A 15,828-nucleotide genomic window follows, 5' to 3' on the forward strand; every position below is an offset into this window, starting at 1 on the left:
CCAAGCCAATTCTTATACTGGGAAGGAAACAAGCTACCGGGGACCGGTTTCTGGCATTTCAGCCGTCTTCGGCCCGGCTTGCTTGAATCCTGATGGTGCAATGAGCTAGGGACTCACATCTGAGTATACCCTTCCACGCTTATGGTAGACAAAAATGATTCAGAAAAGGGGGTGGTGATGAACAGAGTGTCTGAATTAAGCAGACCACTCTTACCCAGTCCAAAGATCAGGGCTTGATCCATCACCGTTTTTTAGCTCACTGCACCATCCCAGCTCAGAACTTGGCTATATGCAAATTAGTCTGACCCTGGCCCAGTGCATCATGGGAACAGGGCAGACCAAACTACCAAGCCAATTCTTATACTGGGAAGGAAACAAGCTACCGGGGACCGGTTTCTGGCATTTCAGCCGTCTTCGGCCCGGCTTGCTTGAATCCTGATGGTGCAATGAGCTAGGGACTCACATCTGAGTATACCCTTCCACGCTTATGGTGGACAAAAATGATTCAGAAAAGGGGGTGGTGATGAACAGAGTGTCTGAATTAAGCAGACCACTCTTACCCAGTCCAAAGATCAGGGCTTGATCCATCACCGTTTTTTAGCTCACTGCACCATCCCAGCTCAGAACTTGGCTATATGCAAATTAGTCTGACCCTGGCCCAGTGCATCATGGGAACAGGGCAGACCAAACTACCAAGCCAATTCTTATACTGGGAAGGAAACAAGCTACCGGGGACCGGTTTCTGGCATTTCAGCCGTCTTCGGCCCGGCTTGCTTGAATCCTGATGGTGCAATGAGCTAGGGACTCACATCTGAGTATACCCTTCCACGCTTATGGTAGACAAAAATGATTCAGAAAAGGGGGTGGTGATGAACAGAGTGTCTGAATTAAGCAGACCACTCTTACCCAGTCCAAAGATCAGGGCTTGATCCATCACCGTTTTTTAGCTCACTGCACCATCCCAGCTCAGAACTTGGCTATATGCAAATTAGTCTGACCCTGGCCCAGTGCATCATGGGAACAGGGCAGACCAAACTACCAAGCCAATTCTTATACTGGGAAGGAAACAAGCTACCGGGGACCGGTTTCTGGCATTTCAGCCGTCTTCGGCCCGGCTTGCTTGAATCCTGATGGTGCAATGAGCTATGGGCTCACATCTGAGTATACCCTTCCACGCTTATGGTGGACAAAAATGATTCAGAAAAGGGGGTGGTGATGAACAGAGTGTCTGAATTAAGCAGACCACTCTTACCCAGTCCAAAGATCAGGGCTTGATCCATCACCGTTTTTTAGCTCACTGCACCATCCCAGCTCAGAACTTGGCTATATGCAAATTAGTCTGACCCTGGCCCAGTGCATCATGGGAACAGGGTAGACCAAACTACCAAGCCAATTCTTATACTGGGAAGGAAACAAGCTACCGGGGACCGGTTTCTGGCATTTCAGCCGTCTTCGGCCCGGCTTGCTTGAATCCTGATGGTGCAATGAGCTAGGGACTCACATCTGAGTATACCCTTCCACGCTTATGGTGGACAAAAATTATTCAGAAAAGGGGGTGGTGATGAACAGAGTGTCTGAATTAAGCAGACCACTCTTACCCAGTCCAAAGATCAGGGCTTGATGCATCACTGTTTTTAGCTCACTGCACCATCCCAGCTCAGAACTTGGCTATATGCAAATTAGTCTGACCCTGGCCCAGTGCATCACGGGAACAGGGCAGACCAAACTACCAAGCCAATTCTTATACTGGGAAGGAAACAAGCTACCGGGGACCGGTTTCTGGCATTTCAGCCGTCTTCGGCCCGGCTTGCTTGAATCCTGATGGTGCAATGAGCTAGGGACTCACATCTGAGTATACCCTTCCACGCTTATGGTGGACAAAAATGATTCAGAAAAGGGGGTGGTGATGAACAGAGTGTCTGAATTAAGCAGACCACTCTTACCCAGTCCAAAGATCAGGGCTTGATCCATCACCGTTTTTTAGCTCACTGCACCATCCCAGCTCAGAACTTGGCTATATGCAAATTAGTCTGACCCTGGCCCAGTGCATCATGGGAACAGGGCAGACCAAACTACCAAGCCAATTCTTTTACTGGGAAGGAAACAAGCTACCGGGGACCGGTTTCTGGCATTTCAGCCGTCTTCGGCCCGGCTTGCTTGAATCCTGATGGTGCAATGAGCTAGGGACTCACATCTGAGTATACCCTTCCACGCTTATGGTGGACAAAAATGATTCAGAAAAGGGGGTGGTGATGAACAGAGTGTCTGAATTAAGCAGACCACTCTTACCCAGTCCAAAGATCAGGGCTTGATCCATCACCGTTTTTTAGCTCACTGCACCATCCCAGCTCAGAACTTGGCTATATGCAAATTAGTCTGACGCTGGCCCAGTGCATCATGGGAACAGGGCAGACCAAACTACCAAGCCAATTCTTATACTGGGAAGGAAACAAGCTACCGGGGACTGGTTTCTGGCATTTCAGCCGTCTTCGGCCCGGCTTGCTTGAATCCTGATGGTGCAATGAGCTAGGGACTCACATCTGAGTATACCCTTCCATGCTTATGGTGGACAAAATGATTCAGAAAAGGGGGTGGTGATGAACAGAGTGTCTGAATTAAGCAGACCACTCTTACCCAGTCCAAAGATCAGGGCTTGATCCATCACCGTTTTTTAGCTCACTGCACCATCCCAGCTCAGAACTTGGCTATATGCAAATTAGTCTGACCCTGGCCCAGTGCATCATGGGAACAGGGCAGACCAAACTACCAAGCCAATTCTTATACTGGGAAGGAAACAAGCTACCGGGGACCGGTTTCTGGCATTTCAGCCGTCTTCGGCCCGGCTTGCTTGAATCCTGATGGTGCAATGAGCTAGGGACTCACATCTGAGTATACCCTTCCACACTTATGGTGGACAAAAATGATTCAGAAAAGGGGGTGGTGATGAACAGAGTGTCTGAATTAAGCAGACCACTCTTACCCAGTCCAAAGATCAGGGCTTGATCCATCACCGTTTTTTAGCTCACTGCACCATCCCAGCTCAGAACTTGGCTATACGCAAATTAGTCTGACCCTGGCCCAGTGCATCATGGGAACAGGGCAGACCAAACTACCAAGCCAATTCTTATACTGGGAAGGAAACAATCTACCGGGGACCGGTTTCTGGCATTTCAGCCGTCTTCGGCCCGGCTTGCTTGAATCCTGATGGTGCAATGAGCTAGGGAGTCACATCTGAGTATACCCTTCCACGCTTATGGTGGACAAAAATGATTCAGAAAAGGGGGTGGTGATGAACAGAGTGTCTGAATTAAGCAGACCACTCTTACCCAGTCCAAAGATCAGGGCTTGATCCATCACCGTTTTTTAGCTCACTGCACCATCCCAGCTCAGAACTTGGCTATATGCAAATTAGTCTGACCCTGGCCCAGTGCATCATGGGAACAGGGCAGACCAAACTACCAAGCTAATTCTTATACTGGGAAGGAAACAAGCTACCGGGGACCGGTTTCTGGCATTTCAGCCGTCTTCGGCCCGGCTTGCTTGAATCCTGATGGTGCAATGAGCTAGGTAGTCACATCTGAGTATACCCTTCCACGCTTATGGTGGACAAAAATGATTCAGAAAAGGGGGCGGTGATGAACAGAGTGTCTGAATTAAGCAGACCACTCTTACCCAGTCCAAAGATCAGGGCTTGATCCATCACCGTTTTTTAGCTCACTGCACCATCCCAGCTCAGAACTTGGCTATATGCAAATTAGTCTGACCCTGGCCCAGTGCATCATGGGAACAGGGCAGACCAAACTACCAAGCCAATTCTTATACTGGGAAGGAAACAAGCTACCGGGGACCGGTTTCTGGCATTTCAGCCGTCTTCGGCCCGGCTTGCTTGAATCCTGATGGTGCAATGAGCTAGGGACTCACATCTGAGTATACCCTTCCACGCTTATGGTGGACAAAAATGATTCAGAAAAGGGGGCGGTGATGAACAGAGTGTCTGAATTAAGCAGACCACTCTTACCCAGTCCAAAGATCAGGGCTTGATCCATCACCGTTTTTTTAGCTCACTGCACCATCCCAGCTCAGAACTTGGCTATATGCAAATTAGTCTGACCCTGGCCCAGTGCATCATGGGAACAGGGCAGACCAAACTACCAAGCCAATTCTTATACTGGGAAGGAAACAAGCTACCAGGGACCGGTTTCTGGCATTTCAGCCGTCTTCGGCCCGGCTTGCTTGAATCCTGATGGTGCAATGAGCTAGGGACTCACATCTGAGTATACCCTTCCACGCTTATGGTGGACAAAAATGATTCAGAAAAGGGGGTGGTGATGAACAGAGTGTCTGAATTAAGCAGACCACTCTTACCCAGTCCAAAGATCAGGGCTTGATCCATCACCGTTTTTTAGCTCACTGCACCATCCCAGCTCAGAACTTGGCTATATGCAAATTAGTCTGACCCTGGCCCAGTGCATCATGGGAACAGGGCAGACCAAACTACCAAGCCAATTCTTATACTGGGAAGGAAACAAGCTACCGGGGACCAGTTTCTGGCATTTCAGCCGTCTTCGGCCCGGCTTGCTTGAATCCTGATGGTGCAATGAGCTAGGGACTCACATCTGAGTATACCCTTCCACGCTTATGGTGGACAAAAATGATTCAGAAAAGGGGGTGGTGATGAACAGAGTGTCTGAATTAAGCAGACCACTCTTACCCAGTCCAAAGATCAGGGCTTGATCCATCACCGTTTTTTAGCTCACTGCACCATCCCAGCTCAGAACTTGGCTATATGCAAATTAGTCTGACCCTGGCCCAGTGCATCATGGGAACAGGGCAGACCAAACTACCAAGCCAATTCTTATACTGGGAAGGAAACAAGCTACCGGGGACCGGTTTCTGGCATTTCAGCCGTCTTCGGCCCGGCTTGCTTGAATCCTGATGGTGCAATGAGCTAGGGACTCACATCTGAGTATACCCTTCCACGCTTATGGTGGACAAAAATGATTCAGAAAAGGGGGTGGTGATGAACAGAGTGTCTGAATTAAGCAGACCACTCTTACCCAGTCCAAAGATCAGGGCTTGATCCATCACCGTTTTTTAGCTCACTGCACCATCCCAGCTCAGAACTTGGCTATATGCAAACTAGTCTGACCCTGGCCCAGTGCATCATGGGAACAGGGGAGACCAAACTACCAAGCCAATTCTTATACTGGGAAGGAAACAAGCTACCGGGGACCGGTTTCCGGCATTTCATCCGTCTTCGGCCCGGCTTGCTTGAATCCTGATGGTGCAATGAGCTAGGGACTCACATCTGAGTATACCCTTCCACGCTTATGGTGGACAAAAATGATTCAGAAAAGGGGGTGGTGATGAACAGAGTGTCTGAATTAAGCAGACCACTTTTACCCAGTCCAAAGATCAGGGCTTGATCCATCACCGTTTTTTAGCTCACTGCACCATCCCAGCTCAGAACGTGGCTATATGCAAATTAGTCTGACCCTGGCCCAGTGCATCATGGGAACAGGGCAGACCAAACTACCAAGCCAATTCTTATACTGGGAAAGAAACAAGCTACCGGGGACCGGTTTCTGGCATTTCAGCCGTCTTCGGCCCGGCTTGCTTGAATCCTGATGGTGCAATGAGCTAGGGACTCACATCTGAGTATACCCTTCCACGCTTATGGTGGACAAAAATGATTTAGAAAAGGGGGTGGTGATGAACAGAGTGTCTGAATTAAGCAGACCACTCTTACCCAGTCCAAAGATCAGGGCTTGATCCATCACCGTTTTTTAGCTCACTGCACCATCCCAGCTCAGAACTTGGCTATATGCAAATTAGTCTGACCCTGGCCCAGTGCATCATGGGAACAGGGCAGACCAAACTACCAAGCCAATTCTTATACTGGGAAGGAAACAAGCTACCGGGGACCGGTTTCTGGCATTTCAGCCGTCTTCGGCCCGGCTTGCTTGAATCCTGATGGTGCAATGAGCTAGGGACTCACATCTGAGTATACCCTTCCACGCTTATGGTGGACAAAAATGATTCAGAAAAGGGGGTGGTGATGAACAGAGTGTCTGAATTAAGCAGACCACTCTTATCCAGTCCAAAGATCAGGGCTTGATCCATCACTGTTTTTTAGCTCACTGCGCCATCCCAGCTCAGAACTTGGCTATATGCAAATTAGTCTGACCCTGGCCCAGTGCATCATGGGAACAGGGCAGACCAAACTACCAAGCCAATTCTTATACTGGTAAGGAAACAAGCTACCGGGGACCGGTTTCTGGCATTTCAGCCGTCTTCGGCCCGGCTTGCTTGAATCCTGATGGTGCAATGAGCTAGGGACTCACATCTGAGTATACCCGTCCACGCTTATGGTGGACAAAAATGATTCAGAAAAGGGGGTGGTGATGAACAGAGTGTCTGAATTAAGCAGACCACTCTTACCCAGTCCAAAGATCAGGGCTTGATCCATCACTGTTTTTTAGCTCACTGCACCATCCCAGCTCAGAACTTGGCTATATGCAAATTAGTCTGACCCTGGCCCAGTGCATCATGGGAACAGGGCAGACCAAACTACCAAGCCAATTCTTATACTGGGAAGGAAACAAGCTACCGGGAACCGGTTTCTGGCATTTCAGCCGTCTTCGGCCCGGCTTGCTTGAATCCTGATGGTGCAATGAGCTAGGGACTCACATCTGAGTATACCCTTCCACGCTTATGGTGGACAAAAATGATTCAGAAAAGGGGGTGGTGATGAACAGAGTGTCTGAATTAAGCAGACCACTCTTACCCAGTCCAAAGATCAGGGCTTGATCCATCACCGTTTTTTAGCTCACTGCACCATCCCAGCTCAGAACTTGGCTATATGCAAATTAGTCTGACCCTGGCCCAGTGCATCATGGGAACAGGGCAGACCAAACTACCAAGCCAATTCTTATACTGGGAAGGAAACAAGCTACCGGGGACCGGTTTCTGGCATTTCAGCCGTCTTCGGCCCAGCTTGCTTGAATCCTGATGGTGCAATGAGCTAGGGACTGACATCTGAGTATACCCTTCCACGCTTATGGTGGACAAAAATGATTCAGAAAAGGGGGTGGTGATGAACAGAGTGTCTGAATTAAGCAGACCACTCTTACCCAGTCCAAAGATCAGGGCTTGATCCATCACTGTTTTTTAGCTCACTGCGCCATCCCAGCTCAGAACTTGGCTATATGCAAATTAGTCTGACCCTGGCCCAGTGCATCATGGGAACAGGGCAGACCAAACTACCAAGCCAATTCTTATACTGGTAAGGAAACAAGCTACCGGGGACCGGTTTCTGGAATTTCAGCCGTCTTCGGCCCGGCTTGCTTGAATTCTGATGGTGCAATGAGCTAGGGACTCACATCTGAGTATACCCTTCCACGCTTATGGTGGACAAAAATGATTCAGAAAAGGGGGTGGTGATGAACAGAGTGTCTGAATTAAGCAGACCACTCTTACCCAGTCCAAAGATCAGGGCTTGATCCATCACTGTTTTTTAGCTCACTGCACCATCCCAGCTCAGAACTTGGCTATATGCAAATTAGTCTGACCCTGGCCCAGTGCATCATGGGAACAGGGCAGACCAAACTACCAAGCCAATTCTTATACTGGGAAGGAAACAAGCTACCGGGGACCGGTTTCTGGCATTTCAGCCGTCTTCGGCCCGGCTTGCTTGAATCCTGATGGTGCAATGAGCTAGGGACTCACATCTGAGTATACCCTTCCACGCTTATGGTGGACAAAAATGATTCAGAAAAGGGGGTGGTGATGAACAGAGTGTCTGAATTAGGCAGAACACTCTTACCCAGTCCAAAGATCAGGGCTTGATCCATCACCGTTTTTTAGCTCACTGCACCATCCCAGCTCAGAACTTGGCTATATGCAAATTAGTCTGACCCTGGCCCAGTGCATCATGGGAACAGGGCAGACCAAACTACCAAGTCAATTCTTATACTGGGAAGGAAACAAGCTACCGGGGACCGGTTTCTGGCATTTCAGCCGTCTTCGGCCCGGCTTGCTTGAATCCTGATGGTGCAATGAGCTGGGGACTCACATCTGAGTATACCCTTCCACGCTTATGGTGGACAAAAATGATTCAGAAAAGGGGGTGGTGATGAACAGAGTGTCTGAATTAAGCAGACCACTCTTACCCAGTCCAAAGATCAGGGCTTGATCCATCACTGTTTTTTAGCTCACTGCACCATCCCAGCTCAGAACTTGGCTATATGCAAATTAGTCTGACCCTGGCCCAGTGCATCATGGGAACAGGGCAGATCAAACTACCAAGCCAATTCTTATACTGGGAAGGAAACAAGCTACCGGGGACCGGTTTCTGGCATTTCAGCCGTCTTCGGCCCGGCTTGCTTGAATCCTGATGGTGCAATGAGCTAGGGACTCACATCTGAGTATACCCTTCCACGCTTATGGTGGACAAAAATGATTCAGAAAAGGGGGTGGTGATGAACAGAGTGTCTGAATTAAGGAGACCACTCTTACCCAGTCCAAAGATCAGGGCTTGATCCATCACCGTTTTTTAGCTCTCTGCACCATCCCAGCTCAGAACTTGGCTATATGCGAATTAGTCTGACCCTGGCCCAGTGCATCATGGGAACAGGGCAGACCAAACTACCAAGCCAATTCTTATACTGGGAAGGAAACAAGCTACCGGGGACCGGTTTCTGGCATTTCAGCCGTCTTCGGCCCGGCTTGCTTGAATCCTGATGGTGCTCCTTTCTGGTGAAGAATTGGCTTGGTAGTTTAGTCTGCCCTGTTCCCATGATGCACTGGGCCAGGGACAGACTGATTTGCATATAGCCAGGTTCTGAGCTGGGCTGGGGCAGTGAGATAAATAACGGTGATGGATCAAGCCCTGATCTTTGGACTGGGTGAGAGTGGTCTGCTTAATTCAGACACTCTGTTCATCACCACCCCCTTTTCTGAATCGTTTTTTGCCACTATAGGTGTGGCAGGGTATACTCAGACATGAGTCCCTTTCTCACTGCTCCATCAGGATTCAAGCAAGCCGGGCCGAAGACGGCTGAAATGCCAGAAACCGGTCCCCGGTAGCATGTCTCCTTTCTGGTGAAGAATTGGCTTGGTAGTTTAGTCTGCCCTGTTCCCATGATGCACTGGGCCAGGGACAGACTGATTTGAATATAGCCAGGTTCTGAGCTGGGCTGGGGCAGCGAGATAAATAACGGTGATGGATCAATCCCTGATCTTTGGACTGGGTAAGAGTGGTCTGCTTAATTCAGACACTCTGTTCATCACCACCCCCTTTTCTGGGCCGGAGCAAAGAGGCACCAGAAAAGTGAAAAGCCTTCAGGAGAAAAGGTGAGCAATGAGTGTCCCCTGTGGTTGTATACCACCACTGTGCTCAGGAGGAGAGCACTGACTGTGCCCCCAATGGCGAGAGGATGCCACTGCAAGAGGAGGAACCGGGTGTACCAGGCACCAGAAGAAGGTGTACTTTGAAGGGTGGAGGGTGCAAAGTCAGAAGCGCGCCGAAGACTGCACCAGAAATGCTGACTACAGACAGGAGCATGGAGCAAAAGCAGCCCCAACTCTCCTCAAGCAGCAAAAACAGAGGCTTGTACAGTGTCTCCCTGCTAGATCCAGGTACCTGCAGGCCAAAAGCAGATCAAAGAGAGCGTTGCATACCCCCATGGTGCTGACAGGCTACCACCACATGCCGCCACAGAAAAGAAGGAAAGTACAGCATGGCCCCTGGCAAGTCACAGCAAGAGTGACAAAGCAGGAAAAGTGCCATCAGTGGGCACCCTGGAAGAGACTAGGCATGAGCACCACTAGAGTTCTCCAGAGACTAGCGGGGAAGCTAGTGCTCCACAGAGGCTAAGGAGCATCTCCTGGTCTTCAGTGGCAAGAAGCACAAGAGAGGAGTGGCAACCAGGTGCAAGGTATGAGACAGACTGATCATTTACTCACTGAGGCGCATAGACAACGAGTGGCTGCATGAAGGAATCTGTGCCTGCCAGCCGCCCCAGTACAAATGGCCACCATTGAACCATCAATGAGAGTATAACATGATGTTGAAGTTGAAGTTGAAGTTGGAAGGGTTTTGTATAGCGCTCTACTACCAGACGGTTTCTTGGCGCTGTAGACAGAACTAAAAAGACTGAGGGAAGAAGGGGGTGAAAATTAAGAAGTATAGGCGGAAGAAAAAAGATAAGTTTTCAGAGCAGCCCGGAAGTCTAGATAAGAAGGAATGGATCTGATTGTCAGAGGTAGGGAGTTCCAGAAAAGGGGGGCAAGAATCGAAAACCTGGAGCCGCCCGATTTCTTCTTACGAAATTGAGGGACAAGAAGAAGGTGCTGGGTGGAGGACCGCAGGTGTCTAGCGGGAACATATGCTGTGATTTTAGATCTAATGAAAACTGGGGCAGTGCCAGCTAGTGACATATAGGTCAGACAACCCAGCTTAAAAAGTGAGCACTCCTTGATAGGGAGCCAATGGAGAGTTTTGAGCAGAGGGGTGGTGTGATTAGATTTGGGGAGCCTAAAAATGAGGCGAGCTGCTTGGTTTTGAATAAGCTGCAAACGACGACATTCATAGGCTGGAATGCCCACGTAAAGGGCATTACCATAGTCTAGTCGGGAGAGGATCACTGCCGATACAACAAGTTTGAGAGCTTCCACCGAGAAGTAGCGTGAGGCTTTCCGAATAATTCTAAGGGAAAGGAAGCAGGAAGAGACTACTGCGCTAATCTGGGGGCGCAGAGAAAGGTCCTGACTGACCCTGAGGCCGAGGGTTTTGACTGAAGCAGAGGGGGATGGAGAGGGACCGAGAATGGGGGGCCAGAAAGCAGGGGACCATGGGTTAGAGGGGCCACCGACAAGAACCAACTCCGTCTTGTCGGGGTTCAATTTGAGATGATTAAGGTTCATCCAATTGTAAATGAAGGTAAGGGTGGAGTGAACCCTGGAAATAGAGTCAGGTGAGGCGGAGAGTTTGAAGATGAGCTGGAGGTCATCGGCGTAATTAAACGCCGTGACCTCCATGTCCTGTAAGGCAGCAATGAGGGTATGTATGTATAGGTTAAACAAAAGATGGGAAAGGGAAGAACCTTGGGAGACGGAGCGGATGGGTGCAAGAAAACCTTCCAGCCGAACGGCTTGGGTGCGGCCTGCTAAAAAGGAGGTGATCCAGGACAGGGCAGGCCCCTGCAGGCCGACACCTCTGACACGGTCGAGAAGGATGGCATGGTCGACCGTGTCAAAGGCCGCAGATAGATCGAGTAGGATTAAGACCTGGGGAGAATTCGTGTCTAAACTTCGTCTAACCTCGTCAACCACTGAGAGGACCACAGATTCCGTGGAGTGTACAGGACGGAAACCAGCCTGGTGGTCAGCCAGAAGGTGATGGGCTTCAACGTAGGTAGAGAGTGCAGAGGTGATATGACTCTCTAGGATCTTGCTCAAGAGAGGAAGGAGTGAAATAGGTCGAAAATTAGAGGAGACAGTAGGAGACAGTAGGGTCGGCACCAGGTTTCTTTACAATGGGAATAACTGTAGCTGATTTAAAAGCATCAGGTACAATTCCTGAAGTGATGGAGGTGTTGAGCAAGGTGATGGGGGGGACTGGGCAGCAGGAAAAGATCTCCCTCAGAATATGGGCCGGGCAGATGTCAGAAGGGTATGGAAAACTTCCTCTGAAATCAGCGGGAATTGGTCAAGAAAGGAAGGGGGCGGGGGTTGTGACCAACCCTGCCAAGCACGCACACCTAGGCAGAACCCAGCACTGCAATGGCACATCCTTGAGACGCAAGCACGAGGCCCTTGTGTGAGGGGGAGGCTGAAGGAAAGTTTCCTGCCATCCAGGGAGTGAAGCACTGAGGAAATCCCAGAGAAGGCAGGAAGAAAAGCATCTACACCCTAGCTGCACTAGCACTTCACTGCAGGGGAAAAAAGACTATTTAGGGAGTGCCCCAACACCGCCTTAAGACTGCGTCGTACATCAGCCAAGTACAGACATGAGGAGAGTCGCACGTCCCCGTGTGGCAAGGTGCCACCAACACTAATTGAAGGAGACTCGTGTCCCACTGCGATCCTGAGTTGCACCTGGAATACCTTGTTGAGGAGAAGAAAGGTATGAAAGAGGCTCCGGACCAGATCCAACAAAGCACACCTACCTCCTCTGCTGTCCATAAAATGGCTGACACACCTGAGAAGACGCCCATTCCTATAGACAGGACTGGACTAGCGAGTGTGGGGAGAAGATGCGTAGTCCTATGGACATGATGCAGTGGGCAGGAGGTACCCGTGAGAAGAACTGACATCACGTGGCATGTCACCACTTCGCAGCATGTGCAGGGAAGACATGTGGCTGGACGCCACATTACACTGCAAGCAAGTAGGAAGAAGAAAGCGCAGCACATTGCCACATTGCAAAGAAGAAAAAGAATGGAGAGAAAGGAGTGTGACAATCCTGTCACACAGAAGAACTGATGACCACAGGTGCACAGGAGAAATTAACAAGGGGACAAGAATGAGGACTCGTACCACTCTCTGAGTGTGCCTACTAACACAAGCCAGCCACAGGGGTGCGGTGACGTCACGGAGATAGCTCAGCGGGAGTACGGAACATAAGCTGCCTGTATGCACAAACTTTGTATCTCCCTGACGCTTCACAGTGTGACCATCCAGCCACCTGTCACCCACTGCTTAGAGCAAACGGCATCCCTGCTTGCAAACGCACATGCCAAAGAAGAACTGCACTAAGTATACAACGAGTCCCTCCAGTCACCCTTGCTCCATACAAATCATTGCCATCTGTAGTACAAGTCATCTAATGGCAACCACTCCATCATTAGCCATATGCATCACCACCACCCCTGTAGTATCAATTAAAAAGACTGAAGTCCTGCACCCTTGCCATATAACGTGACAAGAAGCACCAGTGATAGTCTGAAGAACCAGTGACCACCGGCTCAAATGGCCTGCATCCTGATCCCGATAGCGAGAGCATGTTCTGACCAGGACACATCCACCCCTGGTGTTGCACGAGTGACTAGTTAGTGGCTCCGAGGTGGTCTTGTGGCCGTCTAGATGCAGATATGTATGCAGCCCCAGTGCAGCTCACAGGCAGTCCTGTGGTAACTCAACCAAGGCCCCCCACCCCAAAGTGTTAGAGATGGACTTGACTTTGCCCCACCGCTGAATTCCGTGAGGTAGCCAGGCTATGTAACAGAGACTTCAAAAGGTCACAGCACACCAAGACTGTTGTCAGTGGATCACACAACACACATCATCAAAAGTTCACAATGGACTCCATTGACACTCCTGATGCACCAAGTTGGAACTGCAAAAACACCAACTATATCACAGCGAGAGCACGCTGGACTGATCAACATCACATAGGTGGGCTGTCACTCAACTGACGTGAGGGTCCGGACTTCATTTGCACTGTGTTCGTGTCCAGAGGTACCTGGTTAAATTATGGATGCATGCCGAGATGCCCAGGTGCTCCCAGCTGCACATGTGCACCATTGTCCTGCGGACTGCCCCTTGAAGCTGCGAGTTGTTTTTCATTCTTTCCCCAAAATGTTGTTTTTAATAAAATTAGGGAGGAATGTTGTGTCCTACTGGACACAGTCTAGTATTTTACCTGCCTCTCCCATGAGGACAGGTCCATACACCCACCCCACACCCATCCAACACAGGTGTCATCAGTCAGTTGTCCCTGCCAATAAAAAGAGCCTGAGTGCCCGTGCTTGTTGCCAGTTTTACACTACACCACTATGTGTCTGTGGCATGAGGGCCAAGGGCCCTGAAGACCACACCGCTCAATGCACCGCCTTGCATTGTCCAGCACACATACAAAGTGGGGAACCTTAAAGCATAGTTTTTGTACAGGAAGAGACAGAATCCTTGCAGTACTAAACCTCTGCTTCTCACAATGCAGACACTTTTGCATCACAGTGCATGGGTTTCTGCCTTTTTCTCATGGTTGCCAAAAGTGTGCAAACGAGGAAGAGAGCAGCACAGCACCACATCTTAGAGGATACAGCACCAGGGTCTCCTGCTGCGCAGCAAAGCCTGCTTTACACGTAAATCTCGGCTTATATCTTTTGCAACAATTTCTTACAGAAATTGTATAGTAAATTGCCCAAATTGCAGCTCAAGCCCAACAATCACAGGGGAGGACGAGGCTCAGTCGCAAACTATGAATGAATGGAAAACTTCAGGAGCGCACTTCGGGGCATATCAGCAAGGGCTGGCGATATAATTATCGCCGCTTTAGCGTCTGTTTTTGGGCGATAAGCGGCGATAATTATATCGCAATATCATCAAGGACACGATGGCGCATGTTTCTTTGATGTAGAACGCCTTTTTTCACAGCCTCGCATCGCTAATGAGATGCAAATAAGGTGTGGCTGTGAAAACAACCCATGAATGTATCGCGAAGGCAGCTTCACGATATTAACTAGGAGGTGCAGCAATAAAAAAAAATCGCGCTACCTCGGCCTTAACGCTGGTATTTACCGTCTGTTAAATTCCAGACTAAGGCATACTAATAATGGTAGGTGGATTATGCTGATAAGACCACAGGGTCGGATCAGCATTGTGATCGCTGTTTTCCAAGGAACATCGCTGGAAAACCAGCTATGTTCCATGGTAAATACCCTTTTGCTGAAATATTATCTCTATAGTGCTATGTATTGTTAATATAGCGTTATCATGGCGATAATTTTCAGCGATAGTCGGCGATAATATTTCTACCGCTATGTGGGGCCAGCGATAATTATCACTGGCCCTTGTTAATATGCCCCCACATGAGGTACTTTTCTTGCTCGATTTTTCTAGAAATAATCCTGCACACTGCAACCTTTGGCCTATTGTTTTAACTTTTTTGCAAATCGGGACACATTTTACGATCCATCAAGAACTTTGGGGCTAACACAGCAAGGCATTCCGGATCCTCAACGATAAGCGTTGAGAGAAAACGGTTTCTAAAGAGGGCAAAAGAAGGAAGTAAAACCTAGAGAGAAAAAAACTACTTCACACTGTATGACTCCCAGCTGTCTAAATGCTCTAGGTACTGGCCACAATGGCTGGAAGGTCTTCAATATTTAAGTGTTTGGCACCATCTACTGGGAACTGGTAGGGAATGCAATGTGCAACAATATTTTACAATAGAAAAAAATATGTTCGTTGGAGGAACACTGATATAATAGATAAATAATACATCCTCACATTATTTGTTATTTTTAGGCGAATCAAAATGTTAACAGTGGAAGGAACGTTTTTTACACGTATACTGTGGGACAAGCTACTAAGATAGAACACTGTGTACTCTAAAACGGTTAAAACGAGGTCATCATTGGGTATAACGTTTCTGTTTCAGAAGGGCCGGCTATTCTTTCTTTATCCCTTAGTTTATGAGTGATACCTTACTCCGTGCGAGTTTTATTGCTAACATTTTTATTGCATTAGACTCGCATGAAGTAATGGCATACATGCAAATAGACTCGATTCAGGCGGGGGTCTACCGATTTTTCAAGGCAAAAATGGCTTTATTTGAGCTGTCTGCCGCCTGAAATTGCATTATCTATAGTAGAAGTCAATGGGAAATTTTCATTCGCCCTATTTTTTATTGTAAATCTCCCACGTCCCTGTCCTAAAATGTTGGCAAGTATGTAATGCAATGTGTTTTTTTTAACGGAAAAGAATTCGTTTGCTACTCTTACAGCCAGATTCATGAAGCCGAAAACGGCTCGCAAAGGGCAAGATTCTGAGAATCTAGCCGTTTGCGAGCGCTATTTTTGCATTTGGGATTCATCATCCCAA

The sequence above is a fragment of the Lissotriton vulgaris genome, chromosome 6, assembly GCF_964263255.1.
Source record: "Lissotriton vulgaris chromosome 6, aLisVul1.2, whole genome shotgun sequence".
Classification (NCBI taxonomy): domain Eukaryota; kingdom Metazoa; phylum Chordata; class Amphibia; order Caudata; family Salamandridae; genus Lissotriton; species Lissotriton vulgaris.